Genomic DNA, 24,117 nt, shown 5'->3' on the forward strand with positions numbered 1-24,117 from the left:
GCAAACGGAAATGAGTTGGGTTTATTTGCTGGGGATAATTATAGGGAAAAGACTCCCTATCCAACTTCTGGCCTGAACGTTTCAATGGATAATTAATCATAACTGTTCTTTGACATCGTATCTTTTATTTTTTTTTTTGGCCACGCTGCACGGCTTGTGAGATCTTAGTTCCCCAACCTGGGATGGAACCCGGGCCCTCAGCAGTAAGAGTGCTGAGTCTTAACCACGGGACCACCAGGGAATTCCCTGTTCTGTGACATCTTAGGTCGCTGGGGTGGGCTATTACTGAACTCTTAAACCTTGACTGGTTCCAGCAGAGCATAAATGTGGCTTTAGGTCCTATGTTAGATACGCATTATATGCTTGCATGATTTCTCCAAGTACACTGTGAGGGTAGTGACTAGGGTCTTCCTTACCCTTCTACCTAAAGCCTGCCCCCCACTGCCCCTCCCCCCCTGCCTTCCCCCTCCGCCCCCCCCCCCCCCCCGGCCACACTTTGCACTTAGCAAAGTAAATACTTGTTGGGTGGTTGACACAGGATTACATGTTAATCCATCTTTTTTTTTTTTTTGGAAGAATCTTTTTTTTTTTTTTTTTTTGCGGTACGCGGGCCTCTCACTGTTGTGGCCTCTCCCGTTGCGGAGCACAGGCTCCAGACACGCAGGCTCAGCGGCCATGGCTCACGGGCCCAGCCACTCCGCGGCATGTGGGATCTTCCTGGACCGGGGCACGAACCCGTGTCCCCTGCATCGGCAGGCGGACTCTCAACCACTGCGCCACCAGGGAAGCCCCTAGAAGAATCTTTTTATTTATTTAGGTATTTGTTATTTATTTTTGGCTGCGTTGGGTCTTAGTTGCTGAGTGCGGGCTTTCTCTAGTTGTGGCGAGCAGGGGCTGCTCTTCGTTGTGGTGCATGTGCTTCTCATTGCGGTGGCTTCTCTTGTTGCGGAGCACGGGCTCTAGGCCCATGGGCTTCAGTAGTCACGGCACGCGGGCTCAGTAGTTGTGGCTCACGGGCTTCGTTGCTCCGCGTCATGTGGGATCTTCCCTGACCAGGGCTCGAACCCGTGTCCCCTGCAATGGCAGGCGGATTCTTAACCACTGCGCCACCAGGGAAGTCCCTAATCCATCATTTTCAAAGTCTAGAACCAGACCTATTTAAAAAAACGAACAGAATCCTTCCTTTAAAAAGTGGCATTACCTTCTTAGCCTCACACGTGTTCATTTTAGCCTCATTTATTGCTCTTTGGAGTGGGGGGTCTTGGGGGAACGACTCTGAGAGCCTCTTAAACTTAAAAGAGGCATAATAAATTACACTCTTTAGAGAAGCTTGGATAGCTGCTTGTGTCCCAGAAGTGGGATGGGAGCACAACATTCTAGATGGTTCCTCTGCTCACACCCCCCGCCCCTCCCTGCCGCCTACAGGGCTTACCTCCCAGAGCAGTGTGCGGTACCCTACAGATCGCCGTTAAATAAACAGTCCCTTGAAAACACAACGTAAAATGAAGTGCTGTCTATGTATTGCATCAGGAGAGCTAACTATTATGGAAAAGGCCAGATATTTCCACTGTGTTAGGAAAATAAGAACCTGGCAGCATGGAACGTCCCAGTCAGTGGGCAAAAGATGTGGAGACTTCAAAAGGAAGAAGAACTGTCAAGACAGCATGAGCGACAACGGGCGACTGCCTCGTTGAGAAAAGAAAGCGTGCTAGGGTGTGTGTGTGTGTGTGTGTGTGTGTGCGTTTCCATATGCAGCGGCAGAAGTCGCGACAGTGCCTTTCACCTGGGAAATAAATTAACGAACACACCAGTGTCTGTATCACGGCTCACCCGAGCAATGGGCCAACCGTGACTCGGCCTGGGGGTGAGGTTAGGAGGAGGGGGGCAGAAGTGCAGAACAGAAACAGTCTTTGTTCTCACAAGACCCAAAAGGCAGATTTGCAGGAAGAGACCCCTCGTAGTGGGTCTGAAATGAAGATGGACGCTCGAAGATAGTGCTGATGGCTCTAGCAGAGGCCCTGCCCTTGGGCTCTCAGCCAGGGAGGGCCCCCGACCCTGAAGCGGAATATCTGAGTGATGGGATTCCTGCTCGCTTCTCCAGCCCACCTCCCTTCGCCAGCTTGTGCTTGTGGAGCTGGGGGAACGCCGTAAGGCCAGGCGGCCTGACTTTAATTGGAAAGAGACCAGGAATCATCTTGCTTTTATTAAAAAGTTAGGCTGGGTTATCTCAGGGCCGCCCCCAGGGTGGGCGATCCTTCAAAGCTGACCAAGTTCTGAGCTGCTGGCCTGCCTACTTTAATGAGCTGGGGGAAGCTCATTTGAGGAGTGGCAATAAAGTCGGTCACCGGACTTGCGACGTGAGAATGTTGTTCTTAAACCTGAGAATGTCGTCCCTGAATCATCGGGAAGAGCTCCCAGGTGTGGAGAATGGGCTCTTGTTCCTTAGGCTGATTTGGGACCTGGCACTCTCACTAGCTTCCCGGCTCCCTCTCCTGAGCACAGGCCTCCCCTCCCGGCCAGGTGTGGCCACCTGGATGAACCTGTCCACCTAGATGAACCTGTCCACCTGGATGACGATATATCAGCTCAGCGGGCCCCTCCCTTCCTCGAAACGGAGAACCATAACATCTTGTTACAAAGACTTCCCTCCCTCCCTCCCCAGAGATGCCAGTACCCTGCGCCACCCTGCTGGGCCCTGCCCGGCTAATGATCACTGTCTCCGGCCCTTGTTGAATTCTATGCCAAGGACCGTATAAAACTCAGTACACACAGGCCTTCCTGTAAGCCTCACACCAGCCCTCTACAAAGGCAGAACTATTACTATCCACTCTTGTTAGCCCCATTTTACAGATGAAGAAACAGAGGCTCCAGCAGGCATAGGACTATTTGCCCGTGGTCACACGGACAGTACGTGGCAGGGCTGAGATTTACACCAAGGCCCATGCTTTTCAACACTGCCCTCTCTCTCTGAGGGCTGTGCAGAGGTGGCCAGGACACAGCCTTGCCCTCAAAAAACCTCACGGTTTAGGTGGAAAGAGAACACTTCCTCCTGTGGAAAGATAATTAGCTACCAAACACTGCAGGGGAGTTCTAGGGAGAGGCTGCAAGGCATTCAGGGTGCATACAACGTGCCAGGCTTTGTGCTATGGGCCTTGTGTCCATGACCTCGTTAATTTTCACAGCAACCCAGTGAGGTTCACTTTACAAACACAGGACCAAGGCTCAGGGAAGTGTTGTTACTTGCCCAACAACACACAGCTCATGGGTGGTGGATCTGGGCTCAAACTCACATGTTAATATTTTATAATAACTATAAACTGAGTATAACCTTAAAAAGTTATGAATCACCATTGTACACCTGTAACTTATATAATATTGTATAGCAACTATACTTCGATTTAAGAAACCTCACATGTTGAACTCCAAAGCACATTCTCTTTGCCTGATACTGTGGTAGAGACTCAGTTTTAGTAGGGTTGTCTGGGAGGGAAGGGAGATGGGAGTGGGTGAGCACCCCAGGCTGCGGAAGCAGAAGAGGAGGACCCGGGAACAGCAGGAATTCCACCAGCCCCTCCTGAGAGGGAGCCAGTGTCCCAGTCTTCATCACTGCCCCAAAGCCATGGCCCCTGGGTCACAGCTAATGACGTGTGGTGACCGCTGAGGGCCAAGTTTCCTCGGTTCCATGGAGGCGACGTCCCCTAACCATCCCTCCTCCACCTCGATTTCCCAGGGTAATTCATTAGTGTGGTCACCACAATGGGTGTGGACCTGTCAGGATAACAGATTATCTGAGGGACATCCTTGTTTGGAAGGAGATGGATTCATCCCTTGATCACGTCCGTGCTCTCTGCTTTTCCTCCCATCCTGCCCAAATGGAAACACACCTTTCCTTGGCTCCCAGCCCCCTCCAGGCAGTGTCTTCTAGTTCCCTACGGTGGGCCATGCAGAACCCTTGCACTGGTTCAGCCATGCTGGCCTTGAGAAAAGCAGGCCTGTGTCTGTTTTCTCATCTGCCCTTTCATTCATCAACAAGCATTTATTAGATGCCTACTGTGTGCCAGGCACCATGTCAGATGCTGCAGATTCCTGGTTGAATCAAAATGATTACAAGTCAGAAGAGGAGGGAGCTTCCAGACTGGCTGGGATGACCAACTTTAACCAGTCTTGTGTGTGGATGTGCAGCGATGGACTGAGATCAGGAAAGGAACAGGACACTCTGAAGCGTGAACAGGAGGCCTCTCTGTAAATTTGGAAGGAAGGAGAAGGGTGTTCCGAGCGGAGGGTAAAGGCTCAGTGGTGGGAGGGAGTGAGGTGTTTCAGGATCCTCACGACAACCCTGTGAAGGCAGTTCCCTGTTACCGTTGTGATACCCATTTTATAGGTAGTTAGGTGAGGCCCAGGAATGCCATTTTCTCCTAACCTAGGGCTGGACCTGGGTTGCTTCCAGGTTCTAAATTGTGCCTGGGGCACCAGAAGGGATTGGGCTCACTAAGAAGAAAATCCCAGCATTGGGAGGCAGTTCCACCCAAATCGTGGGTTCCTGTTTCCCAAGGCCGGCCGTGTTCCCAGTAGGTCTGAAGCTCTCTGATCACAGGAAGGAGGTGGAGAGTGCACTGAGGGCCTGCGATGGAGCGGGGGGTGGGGGAGGGGTGGTTCTGGGCTCAGGCCAGAGAAAGGACAGAACCAAGTGGAGCCTTCTTTAGGGAAACCTGAGAGACAGCATCACACAGTGGAAAGAGAAGTTTTAGAGTTCAGCAGACATGGCCGGGCATCCGGGTTTCCATCTGTGTGACCTTAGGTGAGTCACGTGACCTCTTAGAGCCCAGGCGCCCTTGCTTGCAAAATGGGAGTGACGATGCCACTGACAGGACTTCATGCCTGAAATGCTCAGCCAGGAGTCCGGCACGTGGTGAGCACTGCACACGCAGGTGCCTTTATTAGCTAGAGTTCATGAAACGCTGGATGTGCAAAAGAGATCAGTTTGTGATTTATTTAATTTACAGGAGGACTTCTTGTTTTATGAACAAACTTGCTGACGACGCTTTTGTATAGGGAGTTCCTCTTATGGTTTGAAAAATAAAAGAATTTGTTATTTGCAACTGTGATTTATTGGGGAGCCCCCCTGTTCTCAGCTTCATACAGAACTGAGCTAAGTGTTGACCTGAAGGAGGGTCTCTAGGGGTGTGCCTCAGGGCTCTGTTCTCTGTCTCTGACCAAGAATGTTTGTCAGTGACTTCAATGGGATTTTGAGGTCATCCTGATCACATAGGTGACACAGGGAGGAAGGAGAGTGTGTTAAGCAACAAGCCAGCTTCCAGAAATGCCTTGGAGAAGATTGGGATTACCTAGGCATAAATGTAATGTGTTTTAATTCAAGGGACCAGTGGCCCAAGTGTTGGCAGCAGCAGGTTTGGTTTTTGTGGAAGCGAGAGTGTGATGTGTCAGGGTTTCGGTCGCTTGGGAGGTCAGCAGACGTCAGCAGTATGACTCTCCAACCCTGGGTATGGGTTCACAGAATTCACAGTTCTTAGACTGTGCTCAGACAGTCAGGGTTTAGAACGTTTAGAGGAGGGAGGTGGTAAGAATCTGCTTCTGTTCTGCCCTGTCAGTCTGTCTGCACCTGGGAGGCCCAGTGCATGCTGTCTGAGGGCAGAGTACACGGAGGACAGCGTGGTGGAGGAAGATGCAAGACTAGCCATGGGAGCAGCAAGAGGAAGTGGGGAGGTTGGCCTGGAGCAGAGGAGACGCCTGGAGAGGGGTCGTGCGAAATGCCCTCCTTCAGGAGAGGAGTTTGATCTGTGCTCTGTGGCCTCAGGGACGGAACTAGTGGATATGGACAGCAGTTAGCAGGAAGGAGATTCAGATCAGTATAAGGAAGAACGTTCTGATGGTCAAAGATTGCACGGACTGCCTTGCGTGCAGCCTCCGCATTCGCCGCTGGACCTATGCAAGCACAGGGCAGGGCTCAGTGACCTTTCAGGTCCCCTTCTGGTTCTGAGAGTCCGATTCTCTAATTGGTTGACGCTGGCCCTTTCCAGCTGTGGTCAGAGCTCAGGGAACACGGCTCTTGTTCCTTCGGTTCCTCTGTTGAGACTCCCATTTGTGCCCATGAAAGTGATGGTGTCAGGGCCTCAGGGCCTGGGGCTGGGAACAGGGTGGGTGGTCGTCCCCCACACTAGCAGCCTGTTCTCAGCCTCGCTGAATGTTCACTTGATACCCAGAACCTCCTCTAGAACCTGAGCACGTCTGGACCCAAGGTCACAGAGCCCATGGTGACCAAGCTGGACACTAACCCCAGCCTCTGACTCCAGGTCCCCTTCCCCTCGCACTTGACCCAGCCTATGCACTGGCAGCCTCCCCCAGCCGTGGAAAAGCCCAGAGAACAGAGAATGTTAGAAGCTGGGTGGGGGACACCAGCAGTCATATCCCAACTCTGCCCTTTTGCTTGTCTTCCCATTTCAAAGACAAGGAAACTGAGGCCCACAGGGGGTGAAATGCGTTGACCAAAGCCACTAACGGAACCAAACTCCACCCCTGCCCTCCCTGCCCTCAGCACCCGCTGGATGTCTCCTCTGTCTCTGCAGGGTACCGCAGAAGGAGGCGGGTATCTGGTCCTTGAGGGTCAATGGGAGAGGGCCATAGTAGGCACATTCCACAAGGCTTCAGGTTTTCAAAATAGCCTGGCAGGCCTGTGAGCTTCCTCCTAGGGGCCAGGGAGTGGCCACCAGCTGGCAGGGGATAGCCTGGGGTAGCGGTCCCATGTAGAGGGTGGTGGTGTGGGTACTGAGATGCCTTTTCTCATCAGCAAGGAGTAAGGCCTTGGCAAGCTGACTGGCCTGACTTGGCTGTCCCAGCCCAGACCTGGCCCCTGCCCGCTGGCCCTTCTTCCCTCAGCTCAGCTGCTTCTGCAGACTCCTCCCTGCCTCCCATCCCCAAACTCCATCAACTTTCTAATAGTCCGTGAGTTGTAGTGTAAGGCCTGAGGCTGTCACAAGGTGGGGAAGAACACAGGGGCTGGAATCCAAGCCTAGTACATGCTGGCTGTGTGACCCTGGACAAGTCACTTACCCTCTCGGAACCTTAGCGTCTTCTTCTGTAAGATGGGGACACTGCTCGTGCCCATTCCCAGGGTAGGTGTATGGGTCCCCTGAGCTTGTGTATGTATGGCTGCCTCCAGCATAGAGCCTGCTTACTTGCTAGGGTGGCTCCTGTCCCTTCCTTGGGTGCCATGAAAGTTGCTGTGCTCTGTGACTTGGCTGACCGGAGCCAGGCTTTCAGTTCACTGGAAGGGAAGTGGTTAAAGCCAGACCAATAAAGGCAGAGTAAGGAATGACACCTTCTTAGACAAAGCCAGCACTGCCTTAAGGAGTATTTATGCAAAAGGATTGATTCTTCCATATCTTTCTCTTACTTCTTTCATGGCATAACCTCCCTGTGGGCAAAACTAGAAGACTTGCTCTTGGGATAGTTGCAAACTATTTAATTCTGAGGATGTCCTGGAACAATCTGACGGATATTGCCCAAAACATCCTTGAACATAAAACTTGACACACTTCTGTGAGTTTATCCCCAGGATAAATTCCTGGCAGGGGAATTGGTGGGTCAAAGAATTTGCATTTCTCATTTTGATATATACTGGCAAATGGCCCTCCTAAAAGAATTCACATCCCTCCTACAGTGTGTGAGACATGTCTGTTTCCTCATACCTTCATCAGCACTGGGACCTACCAAACTTGAATGTTTTGCCAGTCAGCTAAAGAAAAAGAGTTCTAATTTTTTTTTTTTTTTTTTTGCGGTACGTGGGCCTCTCACTGTTGTGGCCTCTTCCGTTGCATAGCGCAGGCTCAGCGGCCATGGCTCACGGGCCCAGCCGCTTTGCGGCATGTGGGATCTTCCCCGACCGGGGCATGAACCCGTGTCCCCTGCATCGGCAGGCGGACTCTCAACCACTGCGCCACCAGGGAAGCCCCTGATTTCTTTTTTAATTGTGCATGAGTTTGAGTGTCTTTCCTAGGATGGATTGGTCACTTGTATTTCTTTTTTGGTAAATGCCTTTTTACATTCTTGGCCCATTAAACATTTTTCTGTTGGGTGGTTCAACTCATTAGTTTGGATTTAGAGGGTTGTTCTCCAGGCAGGTGGGTGGGGAGTCTCCAAGAGGGCTTGATGGTGTTTAGATCACTTTCCTCTGGGGCTGTGAGTTGGAAGTGAGCTTCTTTGCTGCCTCCACCCAAGGGGCTGCTCTGGCCTTGCTCTGAGCTTCCTGGGGTTCTCATTAACAGGCACGAAAGTGCTCTTCCCCTCTTCATCCCAATGCCAGGCAGTACATCAGGGCAGAACTTGTGATTGGACAGCTGTGGGGGGGGACTTGATGTTGGACACACAGCTTCTGGGATTAGGGGAGTACAGGGAAAGGCGGGATGCCAAGGAGGAAGCTACGTGTGTGTGTGCGCACATGCGCAGCTGTGAGAGAGAGAGAGAGAGAGAGAGTGTGTGTGTGTGTGTGTGTGTGTGTGTGTGTGTGTGTGTGCGCGCGCTTGCGTGCAGCTGTGAGAGAGCCCCAGGATTCCTGTGGGGGCTTGGGCTGCTAGGGGTTATATCTGTGTAGGAAGCATCCTATTAGAGAGTGTATTCCAAATAACAGATTTACTAAAGTTGCTTTTGTGCACAGTATGTAAGACACCCAGAAAAGGTCAGTTTTCTATTTCCCAGGATAAGTAGCTATCAAAATAAATAAGAAAGATGAAGTCAATAATAATATAACAATTATTAGAAGTCCAATAATTTTGGACTTCCCTGGTGGCGCAGTGGTTAAGAATCTGCCTGCCAATGCAAGGGACACGGGTCCGAGCCCTGGTCCGGGAAGATATCACATGCTGCGGAGTAACTACGCCCGTGAGCCACAACTACTGAGCCTGAGTGCCACCACTACTGAAGCCCGCGTGCCCTAGAACCCGTGCTCTGCAACAAGAGAAGCCACCACAGTGAGAAGCCTGTGCACCACAACAAAGAGTAGACCCCGCTCGCCGCAACTAGAGAAAGCCTGTGCACAGCAACGAAGACCCAACGCAGCCAAAAATAAATAAATAAATTTACTTATTTTTTAAAATAATAATAATAATATAACAATAACAGATTTACCACTTGTATTTGGAGCTGGCCACTGGCAGTTGTGCAGGTGGCACTGAGCCTTCTCTGGCACTGCCACTGGAGGAAGCCAGGAGATAAAAGAGCGACCATACACACTGGGTGTTTACTGAGGGCCAGGCACGTGCTAAGCACTTTGCATACATTTTAGTCATCACTCAAACTGTCCAAGGCCTGTCCTCTTATTACCCTCAGTTTACAGGCAAGGAAATGGAGGCTCAAAGAAATGAGATAATTTGTCCACCAAATTTTCTTACACCACACAAGAGGCAAAGCTAGGATTTAGTACTGGAAGCTGTTGGACACCACCCATTGGACTTGCCTGTCTTTTCTTGCCAGCCTGACCCACCCTCGGTTAAAGCTGGAGGGAGATTCCACGTAGAGGTTGGAAGAGGACAAGCCCGCAGTGTTCTGGCCGAGCGTCCCAGCCCCCCGGCCCCCCTCTGCAGCCCAGCTGGCATCTCAGAAGACAGGGCTGGGAGGGGTGGGCCCTTATTTGGGGCTTTGGTGTGCGGCCTGGGAGGGCTGGAATCTATAGCTCACGCCTTTCCCTGCATGGGCCTGGGTGTGAGCTAGGGTGTTGGGGTGGGGGGCCTGCTCTCCGGGGGTGGGCTCTGGCCAAGTGAAACAGGCTGAGGTCACAGGGAGGGGGCAGCCCTCCCGGAGGGAATGCCTGGATGACGTGACTTTGGGGGCGCTGGGGGAGGAGGCCGGCTGTGTGTTTCTCGTCTCACCTCCATGCCTCGGCCAGATGGGAATCGGTGCGGGAAGCCGAGCCAGATGCAGCCTCTGGCAGTCTCCCCTGGCCGCGTGCGTGGCTCTCCTCCAGCCGGCTTGGCAGGCCTCTCCACCTCCTCCCCGAGGGGCCCAGGCAGCAAATGACGTCCTGCAGTTGGCTGTGGCAGAGCAGGGGTCTCCTCTGGCCACGCAGCTTGCAGAGGCAGGGAGAAGCGGGTCGGGGCCCAAAAGACGTGACCTGGTACCCCCTTCCCTCATCCCAAATGACTCTGTCTTCTGAGCCAAGTTTGGGGGAGGGAGGGGAGGTTTATAAGGTTTGCTGTCAGATCTGGAGCCTGGGAGCTAAGAGAACATAAAACAAAGCCTCTGACTTCGACTGCTTTGTCCCTCTCCTTTTGCAAAGCTGCTTATGCTTTCTCTCCATTGACAGTCTCTAGGTGTCAGTCATTCTTTGCACTGTCCACCAGTGAGCAGCAAAGCACCCCGTGAACTGCCAGGACCTGGGGTCTACCTGCTCCCAACTCTGAGTTCTGTCCCAGTCATTCCATGTCATCCTGACTGTGGTCCATCTGGGCTCCCGGAAGCTTTGGGGCGGGATTTCTCAGTCTCCAAGTGTCCCTTCCCAGACCCCATTTCCCTGCCCCTGGCTCAGGGACCCCTCTGCTCCTCCGGGGCTCCTCCATCCTCATCTCTTCCTCCCTAGCTCCTTAGATCTCCCCACACCTGTCCTTCCGTCCTTCTCCAATCCCCAAACCATTCCAAGTTTCTCACCCAAAAAACATTTCAGCTTGCCCTCTGTTTCTCTGCCTTCCTCCCTTCCACTGCTCTCCTGCCCCCATCTTTCCTCCAGCCTCAGAGCCAGGGACTCTTCACTCATCTCCTGCCACTCACTGCCTTGGACTTCAGGCTGCAGCCACCCCACCTGTTCCTGGTTCTCTACCCAGCTCAGGCCATGGTACACCACCCCGCCCAGCTTTGGTCTGTGCCCTTTCTTCTGCTTAAGATTCCCTTCTGCCACCACCGCCCTTGCCCTCACCTCTTTGCTCAGCTTACCTTCTTCATCTTTCACGCTTCACCCCACCTTCAGGACCACCTCCTCCAGGAAGCTCTCTTGGCTTGGTGCCTCTCCTCTGTGTTCCCCCAGGGTCATGTACATTTCTCAGTCTAGCCTCCACAGCAAATTAGCCATTAGTGCCGCTCTTTCTCACAGTCTGGGAGCTTTCTGGGGCCAGGACGATATTTTATTTGACTTTGGGTTGCCAGTGTCTAGTGAGGAGCTTAGCACACAGTAAGCACTTGATACTTCCTTACAGGACTGAACAGCATTTTATCAGACAGAAATGACGTCTTTATTGAGGATCTACCACGTGTCCAATATCCTCAGGTATTATAGGGAAAACAAGGGAAATCAGGATAAAACACTTGCTTTCCAGGAGTTTGTGACCCTGTTGAGGGCAGATCTGGGAACAGGTTTGGGGAATGGCCGCATATGAAATTGGCAATCTGGGTCTCTGGTGCTGAAGTGGACGCTGTAGCTACGGGGTGCTCTTAAGAGTTTTGGAAAAGGGGGAGAAGACTGTGGGCAGAGGGGCTATGAGGCCTGGAGGGGGGCAAGGGCTGGGTGGGATCAGATGAAAGGAGGCTGGGCCAAACTCCGGGGTCAGGACCGTGAGCAAACGGAGAAACATGTTTCTAGAGAAGGTGAGCAGATTCACCCAGTTCTGCAATTACTCTCTGTGGGCGCTTCCAGCGTCGAAGTTTAAGTGCAGTTTCCTTGTTCTGGAAGCCAAACAGGAGCTGATGGCGTTCCCAGTTTTGCTGCTTGACTGGGAAAGTTTTACTGCGCGCCAGGCTCTGCTGGGGCCAGTGAACTCTCCAGGCAAGGAGAGGAGGATGTTTCCGGCTTTGGGTCTTCTAGTCATCATTGGAAGACAACTCGGTCTCTTCTTGCTGAGCCTGGGAAACCAGGTGCATTTTAAACTAGGCTTTCTCCTTAATCAGCCAGGTACACCTACTATGTGCCAGGGTTGGTGATCTGCACCATGGGGGTCACAGAGGCCCAGGATTTGTTTCCTCCAAGACTAATGGATGTCACATGACCCCTACCTACACAAGCCTGCTGTGTACCAGATGAAGGGGCAGAGGGAGCACCAGGGCTGAGGCAGTCCAAGGAGGCTTCTAGGAGACGGTGGGTCTTGATTGAACCTTGGAGAAATTAGACAGGCTGAAAGGTTAGAGAGATGGAGCCTTTTCTGGCAAAATCTTCTTAACTGAGAGTGACATCTGTTCCGTTCAAATATTTTCAAAACTGCTTTATTGAGATATAATTCACATACCATACAATTTACCCATTTAAAGCATACAATTCAGTGGTTTTCAGTATATTCCCAGATAATGGGTAACCGTCACCACAGTCAACTTCAGAACATTTTCACCATCCCCAGAAGTAACCCCGTTAGCAGTTGCTCCCCATTTCCCCCAGTGTTGCCACCCCCAGCCCTCAGCAACCACTACTCTAGTTCTGTCTCTAGAGATTTGTCTATTCTGGGAATTTCGTATAAATGGAATAATGTAATATGTGGTCTTTTGTGTCTGGCTTCTTTCACTTAGCGTGACGTTTTCAAGGTTCATCCATGTTGTAGCATGTACTGGTACTTGATTCCTTTTATTACTAAATAATATTTCATCATGTGGCTATTAGAGCACACATCATATCCTCAGGTATTATAGGGAACACAAGGGAAGTCAGGATAAAACACCTGCTTTCAAGGGGTTTGTGACCCTGTTGAGGGCAGATCTGGGAACAGGTTCGGGGGATGGCCACATGAAATTGGCAATCTGGGTCTCTGGTGCTGAAGTGGACGCTGTAGCTACGGGGTGCCCTTAAGAGTTTTGGAAAAGGGGAACAAAATTACATCATTTTGTTTATCCATTCATTAGTTGCAGAACATTTGGGTTGTTTCCACTTTGGGGTTATTATGTAATATATATATATATAATATTTTGTAATACAGTGCTGCTGTGAACATTCACATAGAAGTTTTGGTGTGGACGTGAGTTTTCATTTCTCTTGGGTAGATACTTTGGAATACAATTGCTGGGTCATATGGTAACTCTATGTTTAACCATTTGAGGAACTGCCAGACTGTTTTCCAAAGCAGCTGCACTATTTTACATTCCCACCAGCAATGTATGGAGGTTTTAATTTCCCTACATCCTTGCCAACACTTACTATTATCTGTCTGTTTGACTATAGCCATCCTAGTGGATGTGAAATGGTACTTCATTATAGTTTTGATTTGCATTTCCCTGATGGCTAACGCTGTTGAGCATCTCTTCTTGTGCTTATTGGCCATTTGTATATCTTCTTTGGAGAAAAGTCTATTTGGATCCTTTGCCCGTTTTTAAGTTGTGTTATTTGTCTTTTAGAGTTAAAAGAGTTGTTTATATATTCTAGATACAAGTCCCTTATCATATATATGGATTGGAAATATTTTCTCCCATTCTGTAGACTGTCTTTTCACTTTCTTGCTGGTGTCTTTTGAAGCACAAAAGTATTTAATCTTGATGAAGTCCAATTTATCTATTTCTTTTTTTTTATTGCTGTAATTTTAGTGTCATATCTTAGAAACCATTGACTAGTCCAAGGTCATAAAGATTTGCACCTATGTTTTCTTCTAAGGCTTTTATAGTTTTGTCACTCACATTGAGGTGTTTGATCCATTTGGGGTTAATTTTTGTATATGATGTGAGGTAGGGCTCCTTTGCAATTTTGGACGGAGTCACACTGAGAGCCCACCCCCACCCCCCCCAGCTGGTGAGTAGTACTTTGCTCTTTGCATTTAGATCTCAGCTCAAACATTTTCTCCGGAGAGAAGTCTTACCTGACCATCTGTCTGAACTAGCCACCTCCCCTGCAGTTAGTTTTGGTCACTGCGCTCCATTTTATTGGACCATCAGAAACAATTATATGTGTGTCTGATGCTCCTTGAAGACAGACTGTCTGGCTCACTGCTGGTGTGTCCAGCACCTAGTGCAGAGCCTGACACTCAGCTGGTTCTCAGGATGATTTTTTGTGAGTGGAAGACTTTTTGGTAAAGGAGCTGTATTCCCAGTGTATTTTGCTAACTTTCTAAGTGTTTCTGGCCTCCTGCAGTTGGACGTTAGAGGGCTGAGTGGAAACGGGTTTCCCAGCAATATCACGGCAGACAGATGGTCACTCATCTCCTGCCCTGATGGTCCCATTACTTCACAGGACAGCCCCTTCCATCCTTGGGCAGCTCTGGTTGACAAGTGCTTCCTGACTTTGGGCAAGACCTGTTTTTCCATCATTTACACTCACTGTCCGCCACCTTCCTTTGGGTACAACTGGAGCTGACCCTCCCATACTGATAGTCCTTTAAATATTTGAAACCAGCTGTTGTGTGTCTCTTAAATGCCTTCTCTGGGTTCAGCACCTCTAATTCTTTCCGCTTTTCCTCCTGGAGGTGAAAAGGGCTGGACTTTGACCCCTGAGTCACTGATAGAGGCCCCATGGAGGTGGGGACAGCCACAGGCTACCGAAGAAAGTGAAGGCACAGCCACAGCTCACAACAAGTGAACCCCCATCTCCTTGTTTTCTTTTCCCCATTTGAGCTGGTGAATTCCAAAACTGGAGGCAGAATTTTGAGAAAAAGCACTGAATACAAATTCCCTAACTGGACCTCTTGAAGGCAGAGCTGACTCTTACTAGCACAAATTACACTATAATACTGCTTTCTACTTAAAGAGTAGTTTTTTCAGCTAGTCCAGTGGTCTTTTTGGTATTGGTCCACCTTGAGTGGTTCTCAACCTGTAACAACCTGCAGACTTACCTGGGAGCTCTGAAAACTACCAATGTCCACTCCAACTTCCTGGATTCTAATTTAAATGGTATACAGTAGGGTTGGCAGGCAGTATTTTTTTAATATATAAATTTATTTACCTATTTTTGGCTGCGTTGGGTCTTTGTTGCTGCGAGCAGGCTTTCTCTCTAGTTGCTGCGAGCAGGGGCTATTCTTTGTTGCCGCGCACGGGCTCTAGGTGCACAGGCTTCAGTAGTTGTAGTACGCGGGCTCTAGAGTGCAGGCTCAGTAGTTGTGGCACATGGGCTTAGTTGCTCCGCGGCATGTGGGATCTTCCCGGACCAGGGCTTGAACCTCTGTCCCCTGCATTGGCAGGCAGATTCTTAACCACTGCGCCACCAGGGAAGTCCCAGCAGACAGTATTTTTAAAGCACTCCAGGTGATGGTATATGTAGACAGTGTTGCAGACCTTGGCTTCAAGAGCTCAACATTGAACTTGAAATCCCCTACCTACCCAAGAATGAAGACATATTGGATGTTGGCAGAATATCTAGGAGCTGGCGCTAGCCAAGGGACAGGCTAAAAGAACACAATTGTTTTGTAAGATGGAAATCTTATTTAAAATTTTGAAAGCCAGGGCTTCCCTGGTGGCTCAGTGGTTAAGCCAATGCAGGGGACACGGGTTCAAGCCCTGGTCTGGGAAGATCCTACATGCCGTGGAGCAACTAAGCCTGTGCGCCACAACTACTGAGCCTGCGCTCTAGAGCCCGCAAGCTACAACTACTGAGCCCGTGTGCCACAACTACTGAAGCCCGCGCACCTAGAGCCCGTGCTCTGCAGTAAGAGAAGCTGCCGCAATGAGAAGCTCGCGCACCACAACGAAGAGTAGCCCCCGCTCGCCGCAACTAGAGAAAGCCCGCGCACAGCAATGAAGACCCAATGCAGCCAAAAGTAAATAAATAAAAATAGATACAACATTAAAGAAATAAAAAATGTTTAAAAAAATAAATTCTGAAAGCCAAACATAGTCCAAAGAAATAAAATAATTGAGAAATGTATAAAGGTAAACCTCGATTTCTCCTTAACCCAAGTAACCATGATTATCAGTTTGTTACATTTTTCCAGATATGTAAAATGTACATGTATGTGCTCATGCACAAACCCCCATACACACCTCCCCCGAAATCTAACTGTATTGTATACATACTGTTTTGTAATCTGTTTTATTCTTTTCTCGATATACTGTGAACATTTTCCCTTAATGACACAGAAAGAGCCCCCTTATCTTTAACAGGTGTAGAATCATAATTTATTTGACCATTTTTTAAATCGACAGACAGTCAACATTCCTCATTTTTTGCTGTTCCAAACAGCACTGCATGAACATCTTTATGTATATAAACACACACACACACACACACACACACACACACATAGACACACATCCACACACTTGGGTGGATAAATTCTTAGAGGTAAAATTGCTGAGTCAAAGGGAATGCTGGTTTGGGGCAGATATTACCAAAATGCTCTCCAAAAAGATTGTTCCAGTCTACCCCGTGCAACAAAATTCCTAGTGACAGCAATTCTCCTTGTGTCAAAAGTCGAGCTTTGCTGAGCACAGCAGAGAGGAAGGTGTGAGTGTGTCAGATGGCGGGGAGGAAAAGGTGGGGTCACTTCCCCTGCAGGCTGTGTGTGAAGGAGGCCGCTGGCCTCTGGCCTTGCCTGCCTGCTGTGTTTCCCAGGAAGAGGAAACCAAGCTGTGTGTGTTAACCTTTGCCTTGCTCCCCAGGGTGTGACAGGGGAACGGGGCATGGTCACAGGATGTGTGTGTCCAGGTCAGCAGGCCTGGGTCAGTCATTGATTTGGGAGTGTGTGGGGCTAGAATCCTTCTTTCCAACCCTTTCCTAGATCCTCTGGGCTGCGTCCAAGCCCCTTGGAAGCCCAGGAGCGTGATCCTTTCTGTGGTTTGGGAGAGGATACGTTTGTTTAAGGTTTCCAGGACTCTAGCTCCTGAATGTCAATATGCATGTAGAGTTTTTCTCAATTTGCACAGTTGGGAGAGCCTCCTTCCTCTGGCCTGGACACCCTGCCACCCTCTCTGGGCTCCTGGGCATTACCCAAGACATCCATGCCCACCAATTGCTGGGCCTCTCCATTAGAGCACCTGCTGAGTCAAGGTGGTCAGACACATTTTCTCTGATAAGCTGGCTTGGGAACAGAGGTGGCAGGGCTGGAGGGAGGGAGGTACAAAGGTTCAACCACATGCCCTCAGGTACTCTAGAGAGCGAGCAGTGGGGACCACACCCAGAGCCCTAGAAACCACAATGCCTTCCTTTCTTGACTCTGGGCTCATTGGTGTCTCCAGGAAATTCTAGGGAAGAGGCTAAAACTCCAAGAGCGCAGAAGACTGCGCTAGGCACTTTGAAGGGTATGGCGGGGAAGAGAGGTGACGTTTATTGAGCAGCTACCGTGTCCCAGGCTCCGTGGTTGTGCTTTGCTTGTGTTCTCATTAATCTTCACGGTGAAGCAGGTGTTACCACCCCCATTTTATAGATGGCGAGTGGAGGCTCAGAGAGAGTAACAACTTTTCATGTAGTCAATCGGATTTTTTTTTTTTTTTGCCACACCAAGAGGCATGCGGGATCTTAGTTCCCCCACCAGGGATTGAACCCATGCCCCCTGCAGTGGAAGGGCGGAATCTTAACCACTGGACCGCCAAGGAAGTCCCTAGCCAATCAGATTGATTCTAAACTGTGCAAAATAGAGTGCTGGTCCCCATAGAGGGCTCCTTACCCCCTGCCTCAGGGTGGCCTCAGTACTGACTGATGGGTCACCTACACGTGGAGCAGCCATCTGACAGAGCAAATCCTTGTGACAGGGGCTCTGCCTGGCTCCAGGCAGTCTGGTGTAGTTACCAGAGGACGAAGTGGTTGGGCTACGGCAGTCAACACTGCATTTGAACTTGAGCTCCATCACCTGCCACGGGACCTCAGGTAGATCAGTTATTTCTTGAGGTCTCTTCATTTGTCAACTGGAGACAATAACACTTTCCTCACAGAATCAATGTAAGGATTAAGTGAGATCATCTGGATAAAGTGCTTAGCAAGGCCTGGAATGCAATAAGTGATCAATAAACAGACGTGGCTATTATTTTTGTTCCTAATGAAACCACTAGTTCCTGCATTTAAGAAAAAGGTTTGTAGAAAACTGGCTCTTCCTGCTGTTTCTGTCCTAGTTCTGGTGACTAAGGGCAGAGCTTCGACATCTGAATCTTTTTTAAGGTCCACATAGGGTTTGTAAATCCTGGGAGCTCCTACTTTGCACACTCATTTCCTGTCCAGGAAACGAAAAAAAAAAGAAGAAAAAAAGCCTCCGACCCCGAGGGGCTTGCTGCAGCCCGTCCATCCTTTCAGCGGGGCGCTCCTGAGGATGGCCATTGTTTCCCAGCCCTGGGCAGCACAGTTATTTTTGCTCTTCAACTTTCCCAGGCCAGGCTTGTTATTAGTAGTGGGATGTGTGTGTGTGTTTGTGTGTGTGTGTGTGTGTGTGTGTGTGTGTGTGTGTGTGTGTGTTACCCTGCCCATCTGTGTCCCTGTTTCTCATATCCTGCTCCCCTCCTACTCCTATTCCTGGTGTCATGATCCAAGTCTCAGGACAAATGGAAAGAAGTCAGTTCACCACCCCCCCCTTCCTGAGTATCTAAATAGCAAAGGTTCACTGGGCGCTTCCCATGTGCCAGGCCCTGTGCTGGGCGCCCCCATGTGCTTCATCACATTTAACGGAAAGATCCCTTTATAAACCACACTTTGCAGCTAAGGAGACCCTGACTCAGAAAGGCTAAGACACATGCCCAAGCCCACACAGCAGAGAAATGTTGAAGCTAAAATTTAAATCCACCAAATGCTTTCAAAGCTGTCTTCCTCCTCCATGATGCCAATGCTGCCTGTGGTCCTTCCTGAGCCTCACTTTTTGGCATCCCATCACTCCATCTTATACTGTTTCCCTACTTGGTTTGTCAGTGTGAGTCTGGCTGCCACAGCTGAGCTGTAAGGGCCTGGAGGTCAGGGACTTTGCCTCATCTTTAGAGTGGCACAAAACCAGGCACCAGGCAAGCACTCACTCGACATTAGCTGGTTACTTCGTTCCTTCACTTACTTAGGGGACATTAAATGAGTGCGTCTTAGGTGTAAAGTGTCTTGCTGGGCGTTAGGATGCCATAATCTGCCTTCAGGGAGCTTGTGTTCTAATGGGGAGATGCAGGGTTAGATCACAAATCCTCACAACAGCCCCACAGTGAAGTAACCACGGTTATCCCCATCTTGCAGAGGAATAAATGGAGGCAACAGCAATATGGACACTTCCTCCAAACCCTCTTGCCTATGCATTGCCCTCAAAATTAACTAAACAATCGAGGCCCATGATTCATGCAAACGATGGCAGGCCCTGAGTGTGATGAGTACCGACCAAACACTCTTGAAGGTGTTTGATACAGTTTAAGAGCCTGCTGAGTATCCCCTCCTCCAAATCCCCTTAAAAGCCCTTTTTCCAAATGCAAATCAAAACCACAATGAGGTATCACTTCACACCTGTCAGAATGGCTATTATCAAAAAGACAACAAATAAGTGTTGGCGAGGATGTGGAGAAACAGGAACACCTCATGCCTCATTGGTGGGGAGGTAAATTGGTGCAGCCACTTTGGAAAGCAGTGTGGAGGTTCCTCAAAAAATTAAAAATAGAGCTACCATATGATCCAGCAATTCCACTTCCGGGTATTTATCTGAAGAAAACGAAAACAGTAATTAGAAAAGATACATGCACCCTTATGTTCATTGCAGCATTATTTACAATAGCCAAGATAGGGAAGCAACCTAAGTGCCTATCAACAGATGACTATCAACAGATGACTAGATAAAGAATATGTTTTAGGGCTTCCCTGGTGGCACAGTGGTTGAGAGTCCACCTGCCGATGTAGGGGACACAGGTTCGTGCCCCGGTCCGGGAAGATCCCACATGCCGCGGAGCGGCTGGGCCCGTGAGCCATGGCCGTTGAGCCTGCGCGTCCGGAGCCTGTGCTCCACAATGGGAGAGGCCACAACAGTGAGAGGCCCGCGTACCGCAAAAAAAAAAAAAAAAAAGAATATGTTTTATATATAAATACACACACACACACATATATAAAATGGAATGTTACTCAGCCATAAAGAGAATGAAAAAATATATGATATATAATATAAATAAATATATAATGTAAATTAATGTAATATATATTGGGTTTCCGTATGATGTTATGGAAAAACACGAACGAACCCTTTGGCCAACCCAGTATTTACTCAGCCATAAAGAGGATGAAAATGAAATCTTACCATTTGTGACAACATGGATGGACCTAGTGGGTATTATGCTAAGTGAAATAAGATGGAGAAAGACAAATACTGTATGATTTCACTTATATGTGGAATCTAAAAAACAAAACAATGAACAAACAACGGAAACAGAGTCATAGATACAGAAAACAAACAGGTGGTTGCCAGAGGGGAAGGGATGGGGGGAGGAGAAAAATAGGTGAGAGAGATTAAGAAGTACAAACTTTCAGCTGCAAAATAAATGAATCACAGGTATGAAATTACAGCATAGTAAATATAGTCAATAATTGTGTAATACCTTTGTATGCTGACAGATGGTAACTAGACTTATTGTGGTGATAATTTTGAAATGTGTAGAAATATCGAATCACTGTATTGTGTACCAGGAAGTAAAGTAGTGTTGTAGGTCAATTATACTTCATAAACAAACGAACTCATAGAAAAAGAGATCAGATTTCTGGTTACCAGAGGAGGGTAGGTGGAGGGGGAATTGGATGAAAGGTACAAATTCCCAGTTCTATGATAAATAAGTACTAGTGATATAATGTGCAACATGATAAATATAATTAACACAGCTGTATGTTTTATATGAAGGTTGTTAAGAGTAAATCCTAAGAGTTCTCATCACAAGGAAAAACATTTTCTATTTCTTTGATATTATATCCATATTACATGATGGATGTTCACTACACTTACTGTGGCAGTCATTTCATGATGTGTCTAAGTCAGATCATTAGGCCGCACACCTTAAATTTATACCGTGTTGTACGTCAGTTATATCTCAATGAACCTGGAAGGCAAAAAGCTCTTTTCCCAGATGAGAACCATTTGACGCAGGCCTGCAGTGACGGCATCTGTGTTTGGAGGGGATTGGTGGATCGTGGTTCTGGGAGGAGCCTCCTGCTGGCCACACACCCTGTCTCTGGCCGAGCCTTTCTGAGGTTTGCTTCTGCTGCATTTGCTGTGACTGCTCCATAAACATGAGGTCCAGAGCGAGCCTGAACAGGGTGCTCTGAGGTCTGAAAGGCTCCACCGCCTGGTCATTAACCCTGTAGTGGATCTGTGTGTGTGTGTGTGTGTGTGTGCTGGGGTGGAGGTTACCCCCCAAGTCCAGACTTCTAAGTGCTGCTTGTTCCCCAAATTTGCAATGTCACTACCCTTCCCACCCCAAGAACAATCACCCACCCCAGAGGAAATGTCAGAATTTTAAAGGACCACACCCCGAGGGTGCTCAGAAACTTTATCTAGGTGGCCACAGGCCACTGAACTTAATTTTGCTGGCAGGGTTTTGGGTTGGCAAAGACCTTTGCACTGACCGGATGTATTTTATATTCTGCCCCTTGGCCACTGGGGATTTGCTTCTGGAGTGGGGGGCAGTCCCCAAGGGTTGCTGCTAGCGACTTCTTTGGTTCTTCAAACCCAATGGATTTTCACTCATGAGCCAGCCAGTCGTATTTCAGTGTGCCCAGCGGACTGGCAGGCCCAGGGCACCGCAGGGGGTCGGGGAACACAGCTGCTGCCCAGGGGGAGACCTGGGAGGACATAGTGGCCCACGTGAAATAGACAGGGACACAGCACGTGTCCAGTGCTCGGTCATTCTGAGCCAACAATTAGAAAACAAAGGCAGATCTAATAACTGGCAAGTTGTGAAAAACAGACTGTGAGCACAAGAGATGGCCCCAGACCTGCTAGGCTGGTGGGCCCAGGTCAGATGATGAAATCTGGGGAGCTTTCAATTTGGGTGCGGCCAAGTGTTGTCAAGATGGGTCTTTGATACCGGGGCCCCTGCTGCTTATTGGGGGGGGGCCAGTGGGCCCCGGCAGGGAGGAGAAGGGGCATCAGCCCAGCATTTGGTGGAGCTACTTGCTCCGGGAGCAGCAGCCCTGGGGTCCTCTGCCCTGCTGGGTGGTCTGCATCTTGAGGATCAGCCCGGCCTAATTTGGGACTCCCCTGCCCGTGATAGGACTTAGTACATGGGGCCCTTTGAATAGAAGGTTAGAGCCTATTGGTACCTTAGGGCTGCCATCATCTTCTTGGGGAAGAACGTGATGAACTTCTCCAGTAGGAAGCCAGAGAAGCGATCATGTCCCTAAATGTAAACTCCCCTTTACCGGCTGTTGGAATGCGTTCATTCAGACTTCTGAACAGTCCATCTCAAACATTAAGCATCCCTCCATCTAGAAGATTTGGGAACGTTGAGGAGCTGGGTCCTGAGAAGATACCGTAACCTCAAGGGCCCTGGAAAGCACTGACAACCTGCCCAGGGGACAAGGTGCTGTGTCCTGGCCAGAACCATTCTGTATGCATTAGAAGGAGGTGCTCCTTTATCTGTGTGCCTGCAGCCTGGAGCCAGGGTACACAGTTTGGGATGCAGAGGATAGGCTAGATTTCGACCCCTACTTGTCCCGGGCAGTCTTTGGACAGTGAGCAACTTACACAACTCTATGCGATGGCCCTAGTCCTAGCCAACTGGTCCCACCCTGTGTTGCTGGGAGCCGGTGAAGGAAGATTGTCACTGAGTTTCCATTTGGCCTGGGGCCAGGGGCAGCTGGCAGGGGTCCAGGGGAAAAAGGCCTCCTTAGTAAACTGAGCCACAGTGCCACAAAGATAGAGGATTTCCCCCACGGTCCCTAACTCCTTGTCTCTAACTGTACTTTTCATCAGTACAGGGAGCAATGGGTACTTACTGGCACTTTCTAACTAAACAGGGGCAGGTCCCAGGCCTTCTAGGAATGATTAGGCCGTAACTTTGGGTCATTAATTGGCCACAGCCCAGGTCTGATCATGGACCTCCCTCCATGGAAACTGGGCTGGGCTTCATTCTCAGTGCTCTGGCGCTGAGCTGCGGGTCTGATCTGCATCAAGGCCACTTCCTTGTTGAAAGGAGCAGGACTTGGAAGTCTCAGAAGCCTCAGACATTTCTGGGCCTAATGAGCTGAGCAGATGGGAGGCAGCCCAAGATGGCCTTGGAACGGGTGGGCTGGCGGGACCGAGGCGTCGTGGAGCTTCTGTACTTGTGTCTGTGGTGGAGACCCTCCTCGGAAGAGGGTGAGCCTGGCAGGTGAACTTGAGACTCTGGGGCTTCCTCTCCGGGGGAGGCTGGATGCAATTTCTAGATGCTTGCCATCTGCCTGAAGTGGCCAGAGATGGGGTAATAGAATCCATGAGTTTTTAAAATCCAGAAGGAAGGGAAACTCCACCCGGGAAACGTAACTCCAAGTACAGTGTGTGGAGGCAGGTGTTTAATTGCAAACCTTGCTTGGAACCAGCTGCTGGGTAACGTTATCTTGGTCACTCCTGCAGCCAGAGGAGAGTTTATCTGGGGCCCTGACGTAGCCTGGTAAACAGAGCTGGCTTTCTCCAGTGACCTCTGCCCTGTCCCCCTTGCCCTCCACCTGCTCTTTCTCTGCGTTTTATCGCTAGGGGCTCCAGCACAGCCAGCTCAGGGAGGCTTGGGAAACTCTGATTTGGGGATGGGGGCATGTGAGTCGGGCTGGAATTTTGTGTATCATTTGCTCATCTGGAGTGATCATCTAGGATGGTCAAGGTTTGGAAGAAAGCAGACAGGCGTACAGCCCAGATGAGGGAAAGGGGCCTGGAGGTTGCCCACAGATCCTCCGGGCTTACCTCCGGGGAAGTCTCTGACCGGTTCCTCAACTGAGGCTTTACACTGTTTTTCCAGGAGGGTAGGCTGGCGGTGGCGCTGGGAGGCTCTGGCAAATCGCAGAGGTTTGGGAGAACCAGGGGGTGGAGGCTCATTTCCCCACCCCCCGACCCCTACATGTAAGTCACCAGAGGCCTGTCTTCCTTGTGGGTTGAGGTCAAGTGTTAGATAGTGACAATGCCCTGTGACTCTTCAACTGTTTTCAGTAGTCAAGGAAGAAGGACTTTTCTAGGGCAGGTGTACGCTGGTCATGTGCTGATTAGTCCTAGACTAGGAATTAGGAGGTCTGGGTTCCTGTCCCAGCTCCACCACTAACGGGGTGAGCACACCTGCAATGAAACCAACGTAGTGGATCAGGCCCTATAGCCCTGAAGGCTG

The 24,117-nt window shown here is 49.7% G+C and overlaps 1 protein-coding gene across 6 annotated transcripts in view; it reads left to right on the plus strand.

The window, feature by feature from the left end:
* SH3PXD2A (SH3 and PX domains 2A) overlaps positions 1–24,117 on the plus strand; it is a 240,037-nt gene that overhangs the window by 25,995 nt on the left and 189,925 nt on the right. The window lies entirely within an intron of this gene.

Source organism: Tursiops truncatus, chromosome 16, assembly GCF_011762595.2.
Source record: "Tursiops truncatus isolate mTurTru1 chromosome 16, mTurTru1.mat.Y, whole genome shotgun sequence".
Classification (NCBI taxonomy): domain Eukaryota; kingdom Metazoa; phylum Chordata; class Mammalia; order Artiodactyla; family Delphinidae; genus Tursiops; species Tursiops truncatus.